Source organism: Macaca nemestrina, chromosome 7, assembly GCF_043159975.1.
Source record: "Macaca nemestrina isolate mMacNem1 chromosome 7, mMacNem.hap1, whole genome shotgun sequence".
NCBI lineage: Eukaryota > Metazoa > Chordata > Mammalia > Primates > Cercopithecidae > Macaca > Macaca nemestrina.
Genome location: NC_092131.1, coordinates 34,903,164 through 34,919,021, shown reverse-complemented (window position 1 = coordinate 34,919,021; position 15,858 = coordinate 34,903,164). Strand labels below are relative to the sequence as shown.

Sequence of the window (15,858 nt, the reverse complement as noted above, 5' to 3'; positions counted from 1 at the left end):
TTTTTCTAGACATCCTGAGGCAAGTGGGACAGAAGACAAAGCCCAGGACCTGGGGAAAGTGGGAAATCTAAATCTGGGAACTCAGTCTACAGTTTCAGTGAGGGTAATTTGGAAGTAATTATATCTTTCCCTAACGGAGTGAAAAGAAATATGTCTTGGAAGAGATCGAGTTTGTGGAGGTGTGTGGGGGTGGCACTAGACCCATAAGCCAGCCCTCCCAGGGATATGTAGCCCAAATAGACATCTCCTGGTGGTCAAAAATACAAACCTCAAATGGTGAATTGTTTCAAGTGCCCTTCTTTGCAGAAGCAAAAGCAAATCCTCTCTGGAGGAATAAACCTTTATCCTAGGCCTTGAAGAATTCCCACAAATATTTTCCAAGGAAAATGTGGCTCATGGTAAAAAAATAACTTAGCATGCAAAGAATGAGAATGAGTAAAGAAAACTGACTTGAGAAACAGATCTGCTAATTCCAATGATCTGGTAAAAGAATAAAAGTAGGCCAGGCATGGTGGTTCATGCCTGTAATCAACAGAGCGAGACTCCATCTCAACAACAAAAAAAAATAAATACAAAAATTAGCCAGGCGTGGTGGCACACACCTGTAGTCCAAGCTACTGGGGAGGCTAAGGCAGGAGAATCACTTGAACTCAGGAGGCAGAGGTTGCAGTGAGCTGAAATTGCATCACTGCACTTCAGCCTGGGCGACAGAGCAAGACTCCATCTCAAAAAAAAAAAAAAAAAAGAAAGAAAGAAAGAAAAAAAAAACCAAAGGGCTGGGTGCAGTGGCTCACGTCTGTAATCCCAGCACTTTAGGATGCCAAGGTAGGAGGATTTCTTGAAGCCAGGAGTTCAAGACCAGACTGGGCAATATAGTAAGACCCTGTCCCTTAAAAGAAAAAGAAAACAGTCCAGGTGTGGTGGCTCACACCTGTAATCCCAGCACTTTGAGAGGCCAAGGCAGGCAGATCACTTGGGGTCAGGAGTTCAAGACCAGCCTGGCCAACAAGGTAAAACCCCATCTCTACTAAAAAAACAAACAAACAAAAAAAGCTGGGCACAGTGGCCCACGCCTGTAATCCTACCACTTTGGGAGGCCGAGGCAGACGGATCACCTGAGGTCAGGAGTTCGAGACCAGCCTGGCCAACATGGTGAAATCCTGTCTCTACTAAAAAATACAAAAATTAGCTGGGTGTGGCGGCACATGCCTGTAATCCTAGCTACTTTTAGAAACGCAGCCTTCCATGTAAAACGAAGTTGAGCTCCAGAAACTAAAGAGACAGTTCAGTGTTTTATTATTTTATTTTATTTTTTGAGATGGAGTGTTGCTCTGTCAGCAAGGCTGGAGTGCAGTGGCGGGATCTTGGCCCACTGCAACCTCCACCTCCCAGTTCAAGCAGTTGTCTTGCCTCAGCCTCCCCAGTAGCTGGGAATTCAGGTGCACATCACCACACCCGGCTAATTTTAGTATTTTTAGTAGAGACAGGTTTCACGATGTTGGTCAGGCTGGTCTCAAACTCCTGACCTCAGATGATCTGCCCGCCTCAGCCTCCCAAAGTGCTGGGATTACAGACATGAGCCATTGCCCCCGGCTGGACAGTTCGGGTTTTATAGCACAAGTTCCTGCCCAAGTTCCAATCAGGTCCATTTATGCAAATGAAGGTGTCAAACTAGCTTAGTTCTGATTGGTCAGTATAGCTCAGTTCTGATTGGTCTCTTCAGCCCAGATTGAGCTCTGATTGGTTGGTTCAGGTGAGTGGGGTTTTTTGTTTTGTTTTTGTTTTTTGTTTTTTGTTTTTGTTTTTGACAAGATATCTCTCACTCTGTAGCACAGGCTGGAGTTCAGTGGTGCAATCTCCCCTCACAGCAACCTCCACCTCCCAGATTCAAGTGATTCTTCTCCCTCAGCCTCCCAAGTAGCTGAAATTACGGACATGTGCCACCATGCCCAGCTCATTTTTGTACTTTCAGTAGAGGCAGGGTTTCACCCTGTTGGCCAGGCCAGTCTTGAACTCCTGACCTTAAGTGATCTGCCCACCTAGGCCTTCCAACATGCTGGGTTTACACACGTGCCCCACCACACCCAGTGGCCAGTTCAAGTGAGTTCTGAAAGTACCAAAGTTTTAAAAATGCTGGTTTTGGGCTGGGTGCGGTGGCTCACAACTGTAATCCCAGCACTTAGGGAGGCCGCGACGGGCAGATTATTGAAGCTCAGGAGTTCAAGACCAGCCTGGCCAACAGGGTGAAACCCGGTCTCTACTGAAAATATAAAAATTAGCCAGACTTGGTGGCAGGTACCCGTAATCCCAGCTACTCCAGTGGCTGAGATAGGAGAATCACTTGAACCTGGGAGGTGGAGACTGCAGTGAGCAGAGATCACGCCACTGCACTCCAGCCTGGGTGACAGAGCGAAACTCCATCTCAAAAATATAAATAAATAAATAAACAAACAAACAGACATTGGTTTTTAGATGACTCAGAGTGTGGGCTGGGTGTGGTGACTCACGCCTGTAATCCCAGCACTTTGGGAGGCCATGGTGGGCAGATCACCTGAGGTCAGGAGTTCAAGACCAGCCTGACCAACATGAAAAACCCCGTCTCTACTAAAATACAAAATTAGCCGGGTGTAGTGGCACATGTCTGTAATCCCAGCTACTGGGGAGGCCGAGGCAGGAGAATCGCTTGAACCTGGGAGGCGAAGGTTGCTGTGAGATCGCGCCATTGCACTCCAGCCTAGGCAACAAGAGCGAAACTCTGTCTCAAAAAAAAAAGAGAGAGAGAGAACCCAGTGTGTGTGTGTGACGTCTAGTCGTCAACAAATGGCTGTTTGGCTCTATTTTAAATTTAGGCACAATTAGCCACCCAGGATCCATCTTTAATGATTGGCTCTTTCAGATTCACATTTGTTCACACAGTTTACAGTCATGGTGGCTCACACCTGTAATCCCAGCAATTTGGGAGCTGGGGTGGTAGGATCACTTGAAGCCGGGAGCAATCCTATATGCTGCTAAAATAACTTTCCTTTTTCTAGACTTAAATGGCTGACCGACTCTACTTCTGGTTGACTTGTTTCTCTTTCAATGTGATAATATAGGCTGCAAGGTGGCTCACACCTGTAATCCTTGCACTTTGGGAGGGTGAGGCAGGAGGATCACTTGATGTCAGGAGTTCGAGACCAGCCTGGCCAATATGGTGAATCCCCCGTCTCTACTAAAAATACAAAAAATTAGCCTGGGGTAGTGGCGTATGCCTATTGTCCCAGCTACTTGGGAGGCTGAGGTAGGAGAATCGCTTCAACCCAGAAGGCAGAGGTTGCAGTAAGTTGAGATGGTGCCCTGCACTCCAGCCTGGGCAACAGAGCAAGACCCCATTTCAATAAATAAATAAATATGATAACATATTTCATCAAATTACATTTAAGTCCTGCTGAACTATGAGCAACATCTTTCTTCCATTAATTAAGACAAATTACAAATCAAACTGCCTTAATCAATAAAAGAAATGTATTGGCTTACATAACTGAACAATCTGGGAGATGAGTTTTAGCGAAAGCTCAATCTGGAACTCAAATGATACTCTCAACACTTTGCTTCCTTCTCCATTTCTCAGCTTGGAGAAAGGCACCTAATTTTTTTTTTTTTTTTTAAGATGGAGTCTCACTCTGTTGCCCAGGCTGGAGTGCAGTGGCACAGTCTTGGCCTGTAATCCTAGCACTTTGGGAGGCCGAGGCGGGTGGATCACCTGAGGTCAGGAGTTCAAGACCAGCCTGGCCAACATGGTGAAACCCCATCTCTACTAAAAATACAAAAAAATAGCCAGGCCTGGTGGCGGGCGCCTGTAATCCTAGCTACTCAGGAAGCTGAGACAGGAGAATCACTTGAACCCAGGAGGCAGAGGTTGAAGTGAGCTGAGATCATGCCACTGCATTCCAGTCTGGGCAACAAGAGCGAAACTCCATCTTAAAAAAAAAAAAAAAAGCCAGGCCTAGGGGCTCACACCTGTAAGCACAGCAATGTAGGAGATCTAGGGAGAAGGATTGCATGAGCCCAGGAGTTCAAGGTCAGCCTGGGCAACAGTGTGAGACCCCATCTCTACAAAAAATTTTAAAATTAACTGGGTACAGGCCAGGCACAGTGGCTCACGTCTGTAATCCCAGCACCTTGGGAGCCCAAAGTGGACAGATCACTTGAAGCCAGGAGTTCAAAACCAGCCTGGCCAACATGGTAAAATCCTGCCTCTACTAAAAATACAAAAATTAACTGGGCATGGTGGTGCATTCCTGTAACCCCAGCTACTCAGTAGGCTGAGGTACGAGGATCGCTTTCGCCCAGAAGGCAGTGGTTGCAATGAGCCAAGATTGAGTCATTGCACTCCAGCCTGGGCAACAGAGGAAAACACTCAAAAAACAAACAAAAAAATTATGCCCAGTGTGATGGCTTACAACTGTAATCCCAGCACTTTGGGAGGCTGCAGCCGATGCATCACTTGAGGTCAGGAGTTGAAGACCAGCCTGGCCAACATGGTGAACCCCCCGTCTCCACTAACAATACAAAAATTAGCCAGGCATGATGGTACATGCCTGTAATCCCAGCTACTCAGCAGGCTGAGGCAGGAGAATCACTTGAACCCAGAAGGCAGAGGTTGCAGTGAGCCGAGACCGTGCCACTGCACTCCAGCCTGGGCGACAGAGCAAGACTCTGTCTAAAAAAACAAACAACAATAACAGTAACAAAAACCCAAGATCTTTCTCTGTTGCCCAGGCTGCAGTACAGTGATTTGGTCACAGCTCACTGCGGCCTCAAATGCCTGGGCTTAAAGGACCCTCCACCTCAGCCTCCTGAGGGAAGGAGGCACCCAATTAGTTGGGATCACAGGCACGTGCCATCATTCCCAGCTAATTTTTTTTTTGTAAAGATGAGGTATTGCCCTCTTGATGCAGTCTTGCCATGTTGCCCAGACTGGTCTCAAACTCCTGGGCCCAAAAAATCCTCCGGTCTTGGCTTCCCACAGTGCTGGGATTATAGAGTTAGTGATTTTTTTTTTTTTTTTTTTTTGAGATGGAGTCCCACTCTGTCACCCAGTCTGGAGTGCAGCAGCGCCGTCTCGGCTCACTGCAACCTCTACCTCCTGGGTTCAAGCAATTTTCCTGCCTCAGCCTCCTGAGTAGCTAGGATTACAGATGTGTGCCACCACAGCCAGCTAAGGTTTATATTTTCAGTAGAGACAGGGTTTCGCCATGTTGGCCAGACTAGTCTCAAACTCCTGACCTCAGGTGATCTGCCCACCTTGGCCTCCCAAAGTGCTGGGATTATAGGCGTGAGCCACTGCACCTGGATAATTGATTTTTTATAAAGGTGCCACAGCCTTTCAATGAGGAAAGAACAGTCTTTTCAACAAATGATGCTGGGATAATTTGATATTTACATGCACAGAATGAATTTGGACCCCTGTTTACACATACACAAAAATTAATTCAAATGTACCCGTTACCTAATGTAAGAGCTAAAAGTATAATACTGTTATAAAACATTCAAATCCTTGTGACTTTGGATTAGACAACAGTTTCTTAAATATGATACCAAAAGTACAAGCAATTTAAAAAATAGATAAATTGGGCTGGGCGTGGTGGCTCATGTCTATAATTCCAGCACTTTGGGAGGCCGAGGTGGGCAGATCACCTGAGGTCAGGAGTTCGAGACCAGCCTGGCCAACATGGTGAAACCCCATCTCTACTAAAAATACAAAAATTAGCTGGGCATGGTGGCATGTGCCTGTAATCCCAGCTACTTGGAAGGCTGAGGCAGGAGAATCACTTGAACCCGGGAGGTGGAGGTTACAATGAGCCAAGATCGCACCATTGCACTCCAGCCTAGGGGCAAGAGTCAGACTTCGTCTCAAAAAAAAAAAAAAAAGAAAAATTGGATTTTATCAACCTCCAACATCAAAAGCCAAAAGCTTTGGACCTGGGCATGGTGGCTTGTGCCTGTAATTCCATGTATTTAGGAGGCTGAGGAGGGATCACTGGAGCCCAGAAGTTGAGACCAGCTTTGGTAATCTAGCAAGACTCCCCCCACCAGCATTTATTTATTTATTTTTCTCTTCTGCTTTTCTTTCTTTCTTTCTCTTCTTCTCCTTTTTTTTTTTTTTTTTTTTTTGAGATGCAGTTTCACTCTTGTCACCCAGGCTGGAGTGCAGTGGTGCAATCTCAGTTGACTGAAACCTCCGCCTCCTGGGTTCAAGAGATTCTCCTGTCTCAGCCTCCAGGGTAGCTGGGATTACAGGCACCTGTCACCACACTCGGCTAAATTTTGCGTTTTTAGTAGAGATGGGGTTTCACCATGTTGGCCAGGATGGTCTCGAACTCCTGACCTTGTGATCCATCCACCTCAGCTTCCCAAAGTGCTGGGATTACAGGTGTGAGCCACTGCACCTGGCCATTTGTTTGTTTGTTTGTTTTAAGATGAAGTCGTCCGGGCACGGTGGCCAGAGGTAGGTGAATCACCTGAGGTACGGAGTTCGAGACCAGCCTGACCAACATGGAGAAACCCTGTCTCTACTAAAAATACAAAGTTAGCCGGCCGTAGTGACTCATGCTTGTAATCCCAGCTACCTGGGAGGCTGAAGCAGGAGAATTGCTTGAACCCGGGAGGCAGAGGTTGAGGTGAACCTAGATTGTGCCATTGCACTCCAACCTGGACAATGATAGCAAAACTCTGTCTCAAAAAAAAAGGAATGAGGTAGTGATAGATGCTACACCGTGGATGAATCTTAACAGTATTATGCTAAGTAAAAGAAGCCAGATACAAAAGGCCACATATTCTATGATACCCAGAATAGGCAGATTCATTGAGATGGAAAGTGGGTTTGTGGTTGCTCAGGACTGTGGGAGTAGGTAATAAGGATTGACTGCTTCATATTTGTGAGGTTTCTATTTAGGGGAGAGAAAATGTCCTGAGTGGCAGTGCAAGACCCTATCTCAAATAAATAAATAAAAATAAATATGACTGGGGACCAAATGTGGTGGCTTACACTTGTAATCCCAGAACTTTGAGAGGCCAAGCAGGAAAGATCCCTTGAGCACTGGAGTTTGAGACCAGCCAGGTTGACATAGTGAGGCCTTGTCTCTACAAAAAAAATGTTAAGGTCCCAGCTACTTGGGAGGATCACTTGAGCCAGGGAGGTTGAGGCTGCAGTGAGCTGTGATTATGCCATTGCACTCCAGCCTAAGTGACAGATCAAGACCCTGTCTCAGAAAAATAAAAGAAAAAGAAAGAAAAAAAAAGAAATATAATTGGTATACCTCTTTGGCAGAGCTATTTGGTAATATATATTTAAATTTCAAAATTAGCGTAGCCTTCCACCTTGGGTTTCCACTTGTAGGCATCAGCGGTAGAGAATTACAGGCACAAATTTAGAAGAAAGCATGTACAAAGATGGTAATTGCAGGATTGTTTACATGTGTACAAATTGGAAACAAATGTCCATAATTAAGGGAATGATTAAATTGTATAGTGGATGATAGTTGCTTTCCTAGTATCCATTTCCTTCTTCCTCTTTTCTAAAGAAATTATAATTTTATGCAAATATCCACCTTTCCTCTGAGGTCCAAAATTCCAGAGAAAGCTGACCTCACCAGCGGCTCAAAGGATAGGTCTAATTGTCTAAGTGTACTTACATCTATCTTGCCAATGATGTTTTGCAAAAGAGCATGAAACTCACTTTAGCGTGTGACTCAATTCAGGTTCCTGGGGATTGTGGAAAGTTCTTCCTTGATCTTCTGGGAGAGCTTCTGAAATCAACTCGATCTGGTTTCTGAATTCAAATGTTTGTGTGCTCAACATAGCCATCTTCTGAGCATTAGAGAAGCCAGACTCAGAACGAGGCCCACACTGTAGATGGTAGAGCAGAGATAGGAAAACAGAGAGACAGGAAGAACCTCATTCTTGAAATGATTCAGCCTATGGATGACCCAACCCTGAAGAGCAGCCTATCTAGTCTTTCTGCTGGACAAGCCAATACTTTTCCTTATTGGTTTTGTTTGTTTGTTTGTTTGTTTATTTTCTTGAGATGGAGTTTCGCTCTTCTTGCCTAGGCTGGAGTGCAATGACACAGTCTCCACTCACTGCAACCTCTGCCGCCTGGGTTCAAGCCATTCTCCTGTCTCAGCCTCCCAAGTAGCTAGGATTACAGGCACCAGCCACCACGCCAGGCTAATTTTTGTATTTTTAGTAGAGATGGGATTTCTCCATGTTGGCCAGGCTAGTCTTGAACTCCTGACCTCAGGTTATCTGCCCACCTTGGCCTCCCAAAGTGCTGGGATTACAGGTGTGACCCACCATGCCCAGCCCATTTCTTTATTGTTTAAGCCAGTTTGAGTTGGATTGTCTGGTACTTGCTTCTGAAAGCCGCCTAGATGATACACTATGACACAACTATATTAGGAATTCAATGTAGGAGTTTTAAAAATAATATCAGTTTTTAAAATGAAGTAGAGTTCTATATACTGGCAAAATTTTAAAAAAGCAGGCCAGGCATGGTGGCTCATGCCTATAATCCCAGCACTTTGGGAGGTTGGAGCAGGCAGATCACTTGAGGTCAGGGGTTCAAGACCAGCCTGGCCAACGTAGTGAAAACCGGATCTCTACTACAAAATAAATAAATAATACAAAAATTAGCTGGGCATAGTGACGTGTGCCTGTAATCCCAGGAACTTGGGAGGCTGAGTTAGGAGAATAACTTGAACCTGGGAGGCAGAGGGTGCAGTGAGCCGAGTGACTCACTGCGTTCCAGCCTGGGGGATACAGCAAGACTCCCTCTCAAAAAAAATAAAAATAAAAAGCAAAGGCTAGGTGCAGTGGCTCACACCAGTAATCCTCAGTAATCCTAGGACTTTGAGAGACTGAGGTGGGTGGATCGCTTGAGCCCAAGAGTTTGAGACCAGCCTGGACAGCATAAGGAGACACTGTCTCTATAAAAACTGCAAAAAACTAGCTGGGTGTGGTGACACGTGCCTGTAGTCCCAGCTGTTTTGGAACCTGAGGAAGGAGGATCTCTGGAGCTCAGGAGGTCGAGGTTGCAGTGAGCTGTGATTACAACACTGCATTCCAGCATGGATGACAAAGCGAGACCCTGTTTCAAAACAAATAAAAATAAAAATACCCTGCCCCAACCCAGGGGCCATGGATGATGTACCGGAGACAGAGCTACACACTCCGTTCCTTTTGGGAGCAATAAAATACGTGAAAACGGAAATTAAAGATTTAAAATTAAAAAAAAAAAAAAGGCCAGGCACGGTGGCTTATGCCTGGCATCCAGCATTTTGGGAGGCTGAGATGGTGGGTGGATCACTTGGGGTCAGGAGTTCGAGACCAGCGACCAGCCTAGCCAACAAGGTGAAACCCTGTCTCTACCTAAAATACAAAAATTAGCCAAGCATGGTTACAGGAGCCTGTAATCCCAGCTACTCGGGAGGCTGAGTCAGGAGTATTGCTTGAACCCAGGAGGTGGAGGCTGCAGTGAGCTGAGTTTGTGCCATTGCACTCCAGCCTGGGTGATAGAGCAAGACCCTGTCCCAAAAAAAAACCAAAAACAAACAAAAATAACAAAAAAAGCAGAAAGAAATAAAGAAGAGAAAAACTGTGTAATATTTGGTACATTAAAAAATTTAATGTAAATTATGAAGATAACAATAAAATCAGTCAATCCATCACTAAACTTACGAACTAGAACATTACAGAAATCATACTGGCTACCCATGAGTGCTTTTTCAGTCTCATTACGTACTTTTTCTCCCTCCAAGAAGGAAACACTATGTTGCATTTTTTTTTTTTTTTTTTTTTTGAGACGGAATCTGGCTCTCTTGCCCAAGTTGGAGTGCAGTGGCACGATGCCGGCTCACTGCAACCTCCGCCTCCCGGGTTCAAGCAATTCTCCTGCCTCAGCCTCCTGAGTAGCTGGGATTACAGGCACCCGCCACCATGTACAGCTACTTTTTGTATTTTTAGTAGAGACAGGGTTTCACCATGTTAGTCAGGCTAGTCTCGAACTCCTGACCTCATGATCCATCTGCCTCGGCCTCCCGAAGTGCTGGGATTACAGGCGTGAGCCACTGTGCCTGGCCTATGTTGAATTTTCTATTAGCTATTTCTTTGGTTTTTAAAAAATACATAGTTTTATCGCATGTATATGTTTTTCTACACAATAGATTATTAGTTATGCCAAGGTTTGAGCTTTGTACTAATGGCATGTTATATACAGATTTCTTTTTTTGCATTTCATTTCATGTCATGTTACTTCATTTCATTTCATTTCATCTTGATGGAGTCTCGCTCTGTTGCCCAGGCTGGAGTACAGGGGCGCGATCTCGCTCACTGCAACCTTCGCCTCTCAGGTTCAAGCGATTCTTCTGTCTCGGCCTCCCAAGCAGCTGGAATTACAGGCACATGCTACCATGCCCGACTGATTTTTGTATTTTTGAAGAGACAGAATTTCACGATGTTGACCAGGCTGGTCTCGAACTCCTGATCTCAAGTAATCCACCTGCCTTGGCCTCCCAAAGTGCTGGAATTACAGACATCAGCCACTGTGCCTGGTCTCTTTTGCCAATATTAAATACAGTTTTATTTAAGACATTGTATTTTCCACTTACAATGCAGTGCTTCTAAGTGCAATGTTATTTCCTTCCCCTGTGCTCATGTTCCATGTTCAAGTATGAGAATGCCCAATAATGTACTATAGCAGCTGAACTTCAAAACTGCTGAAGAAGAGGCTGGGCAGTGACTCGCGCCTGTAATCCCAGCAGTTTGGGAGGCTGAGGTGGGAGGATCACAAGGTCAGGAATTTCAGACCAGCCTGGCCAACATGGTGAAACCCCGTCTCCACTAAAAATACAAAAATTAGCCGGACGTGGTGGCAGGCGCCTGAATCCCAGCTACTTGGGAGGCTGAGGAAGGAGAATCGTTTGAAACTGGAAGGCAGAGTTTGCAGTGAGCTGAGATCAAGCCACTGCACTCCAGCCTAGGTGAAAGAGTGAAACTCTGTCTCAAAAAAAAAAAAAAAAAATGCTGAAGAAGGCTGGGTGCGGTGGCTCACGCCTGTAATCCCAGCACTTTGGGAGGCTGGGGTGGGTGATCATGAGGTCAGGAGTTCGAGATCATTCTGACAAACATGGTGAAACCCTGTCCACACTAAAGATACAAAAATTAATCAGGATATCTGTAATCCCAGCTACTCAGGAGGCTGAGGCAGGAGAATCACTTGAACTCAGGAGGCAGAAGTTGCAGTGAGCTAAGATCAGGTCATTTCATTCCAGCCTGGGCAACAAAGCGAGACTCTATCTAAAAAAAAAAAAAAAAGGGCCGGGCGCGGTGGCTCAAGCCTGTAATCCCAGCACTTTGGGAGGCCGAGACGGGCGGATCACGAGGTCAGGAGATCGAGACCATCCTGGCTAACACGGTGAAACCCCGTCTCTACTAAGAAATACAAAAAAACTAGCCGGGCGAGGTGGCGGGTGCCTGTAGTCCCAGCTACTCGGGAGGCTGAGGCAGAAGAATGGCGTGAACCCGGGAGGCGGAGCTTGCAGTGAGCTGAGATCCGGCCACTGCACTCCAGCCTGGGCTACAGAGCGAGACTCCGTCTCAAAAAAAAAAAAAAAAGAACTGCTACAGAATTTGTTGCAAATTTGGGTCCTTCAATGTTTTGTTTTGAGACAGAGTCTTGCTCTCTTGCCCAGGTTGGAGTGCAGTGGCGCATTCTCAGCTCACTGTAACCTCTGCCTCCTGGGTTCAAGCGATTCCCCTACCTCAGCCTCCATAGAAGCTGGGATTACAAGCGTCCACCTCAATGCCCAGCTAATTTTTGTATTTTTAGTAGAGGCAGGGTTTCACTACGTTGGCCAGGCTGGTCTGGAACTCCTGACCTCAGGTGATCCACCTGCCTCAGCCTCCCAAAGTGCTGGGATTACAGACATAAGCCACCACACCCAGCAGCTAGTTAATTTCATTGCACTTGTTGGCTGGGCTCGGTGGTTCACGCCTGTAATCCCAGCACTTTAGGGGGCCTGGGTGGGTGGATTACTTGAGGCCAGGAGTTTGAGACCAGCCTGGCCAACATGGTGAAATCCCATCTCTTAAAAAAAAAAAAAAAAAATTAGCCAGACTTGGTGGTACACTCCTGTAGTCCCAGCTACTCGGGAGGTTGAGGCTGGAGAATTGCTTGAAACCACAAGGCGGAGGTTGCAGTGAGCAGAGATCGCACCCACTGCACTCCATCTTGGGCAACAGAGCAAGACTCTGTCTCAAAAAATAAAATAAAAAAATTCCATTACACTTGTCAAAAATCTTCCGTTTGTCCTCATTGTTAATCTTGTCTTGAAGTTTCCAGTCTTCAACAGTTGTTTCCATGTCGAATGCATAGGATTCAAGTGAATTCTTGGATGACACCTTGATGCTCTCCTTCTCATCTTCAGCTTTGTAATTCCCAGCTTCACAGAGCATATGCTCAATGTTTTCCTTGCACAAATGCCCCCTGTCATTAGTGATAGTACTCTCCTGTTACTCTTCATCACAGCAGGAACACTGAGGATACCATTGGCATCAATGTCAAAAGTGACTGCAATCTTAGGAACAGCAGGAGTGCAGAAGGTATGCCTGGGAGTTCAAACTTGGCAAGCAGGTTGTTATTGTTGGTCATGGCACGCTTCCCTTCATAAACTTGAATAAGCACACCAGGCTGGTTGTCAGAGTCGGGAGTGAAGGTCTGTGTCTGCTTGGTAGGAATGGTAGTATTGCACTTAATGAAGACAGTCATGAATCTGCCAGTAGTTTCAATACCAAGTGAAAGAGAAGTGACATCCAAGAGCAGCAAATCTTGAACATTTTCAGATTTGTCTCCAAACAGGAGGGCTTCCTGGACAGCTGCACCATAAGCAACAGCTTCTTCATGGTTGATACTCTTATTCAGTCCTTTTCCATTGAAGAAACCTTGGAGAAGCTTCTGAATCTTGGGGATATGAGCAGAACCACGAACCAGGACAATATTATGAATCTGTGGCTTGTCTAATTTTGTGTCTTGAAGGGCTTTCTCTATTGGGGTCAGGGAGTCACAGAATAGGTAAGCATTCAATTCTTCAACTTAGGCATGGGTAATGGAGGTATAGAAGTCAATTTCTTTTCTTTTTTTTTTTTTTTTTTTTGAGACGGAGTCTCGTTCTGTTGCTCAGGCTGGAGTGCAGTGGCCGGATCTCAGCTCACTGCAAGCTCCACCTCCCGGGTTTAGGCCATTCTCCTGCCTCAGCCTCCCAAGTAGCTGGGACTATAGGCGCCCGCCACCTCGCTCAGCTAGTTTTTTGTATTTTTTTTGTAGAGACGGCGTTTCACCAGGTTAGCCAGGATGGTCTCGATCTCCTGACCTCGTGATCTGCCCGTCTTGGCCTCCCAAAGTGCTGGGATTACAGGCTTGAGCCACTGCGCCCAGCCAGAAGTCAATTTCTTCATAGAGAAAATCGATCTCAATACTGGCCTGGGTGCTGGAAGAGAGTATACTTAGCACGTTCACAAGCAGTACAGAGGTGTTGGACAGCTCGCTTGTTCTCACTGATGTCCTTCATATGCTAAAGACTGAATTCAGTAATAAAGTGGTTGGCCATTCAGTTGTCAAGGTTTTCTCCAACTAAGTTGGTGTTGGTGTTTCTGGCTGTAGAATTGACTGCAAAGATTCAATTTTCTTCCTTTTTTGAGACAGAGTCTTGCTCTGTCGCCCAGCCTGAAGTGCAGTGACATGATCGATCTCGGTTCACTGCAATCTCTGCCTCCAGGGTTCAAGCAATTCTCCTGCCTCAGCCTCCCGAATAACTGGCATTACAGGTGCTCACCAGCATGCCAGGCTAATTTTTGTATTTTCAGTAGAGATGGAGTTTCACCATGTTCGCCAGGCTGGTCTCGAACTTCTGGCCTTAAGTGATTCACCCACCTCGGCCTCCCAAAGTGCTGGGATTACAGGCATGAGCCACTGCTCCCCGCCTAAGATTCAATTTTCAATAGTGAAGATTGACACATCAAAAGTGATACCTTGGCCGGGTGTGGTGGCTCATGCTTGTAATCCCAGCACTTTGGAGGCTGAGGCAGGTGGACTGCTGGAGTCTAGGAGTTCTAGACCAGCCTGGGCAACATGGCAAAACCCTGTCTCTACTAAAAATACAAAAATTAGCCAGGCATGGTGGCATGCGCCTGTAGTCCCAGGAGGCTGAGATAGAAGAATCACCTGAGCCTGGGAGATGGAAGTTGCAGTGAGCCAAGATAGCGCTACTGCATTCCAGCCTGGGCCAAAGAGTGAGACCCTTGTCTCAACAAAAACAAGAGATGGTACCTCCCAGGTCAAAGATGAGCATGTTTCTTTCAGCTCCAACCTTTTTGTCTAAGCCATAAGCAATAGCAGCAGCAGCTGGCTCATTGATAATTCTAAGTATATTGAGACCAGCAATAGTTCCAAAATCTTTGGTAGCTTGATGCTCTCAGAGTCGTTAAAATAAGTTGATACTGTGACAACAGCATTGGTAACAGTCTTCCCAAGGTAGGCTTCTGCAATTTCCTTCATCTTTGTCAGAACATAGAGGACACTTCCTCTGGATAGAAGTTTTCTGTCTCTCCGTTGTATTTCACTTGAGTCTTGGGCCGGTCAGTACCATTCACCACCATGTAGGGCCAATGCTTCATATCAGACTGGACAACAGCATCATCAAATCTGTGTCCAGTCAGAAATTTGGCATAAAAAACTGTGCTAATGGGGTTCACTTCAACTTGATTCTTTTTTTTTTTTTTGAGATGGAGTCTTGCACTGTTGCCCAGGCTGGAGTGCAGTGGTGACATCTCCACTCACTTCAACCTCCGCCTCCTGGGTCCAAGTGAGTCTCCTGCCTCAGCCTCCCGAGTAGCTGGGCTTACAGGCTCCCACCACTACACCTAGCTAATTTTTTGTATTTTTAGTAGAGATGGGGTTTCACTATGTTGGCCAGGCTGGTCTTGAACTCCTGACCTCGTGATCTGCCCGTCTTGGCCTCCTAAAGTGCTGGGATTACAGGTGTGAACCACCGCGCCCAGCCACTTCAACTTGACTCTTTGTAGCGTCGCCAATGAATCATTCAGTGTCCATAAAAGTGACATAGCTTGCAGTGGTTTGGTTTTCCTGATCAATGGCAATTATCTCTACTTTTCCATGGTGGAAAACACCAACACAACAGTAGGTGATGCCAAGATCAATACTAATGTGTAGGTCCCTTACACATGGTTGCTGGCGTGTAGGCCCGGCTCCAACTTTGAAGAAAGACACAGGAACCCCAAGTGCTGCAGACACATTCAATATACAAATCTCTGATTTGCTCTTTTCTTTTCTTTTATTAATTTATTATTTTTTTAAATATATTTTTTTTGACACAGAGTTTTGCTCTTGATGCCCAGGCCGGAGTGCAGTGGTGTGATCTCAGCTCACTGCAACCTCTGCCTCCCAGGTTCAAGCGATTCTCCCGTCTCAGCCTTCTGAGTAGCTGGGATTACAGGCACGCGCCACCACACTCAGCTAATTTTTTGTATTTTAGTAGAGATGCGGTTTCATCATGTTCACCAGGCTGGTCTTGAACACCTGACCTCAGGTGATCCACCCACCTCAGCCTCCCAAAGTGCAGGGATTACAGGCATGAGCCACTGCACCCAGCCTGATTTGCTTTTTTCACTGAATGTCATATACATGACACTGGAGTTTATTCATCCTATTTCTGTATAATGCTTTTTAAAAATTTTGTTGGCCAGTTGTGGTGGCTCACGCCTATAATCCCAGCACTTTGGGAGGTTGAAGCGGGCAGATTG

General features: G+C 45.9%; 1 pseudogene; it reads right to left on the bottom strand.

Annotated features, from left to right (window-relative positions):
- The window catches only part of LOC105494327 (heat shock cognate 71 kDa protein-like), a 31,911-nt pseudogene extending 17,184 nt beyond the window's left edge, over positions 1–14,727 (bottom strand).
- Between the last annotated feature and the right edge of the window lie 1,131 nt (positions 14,728–15,858).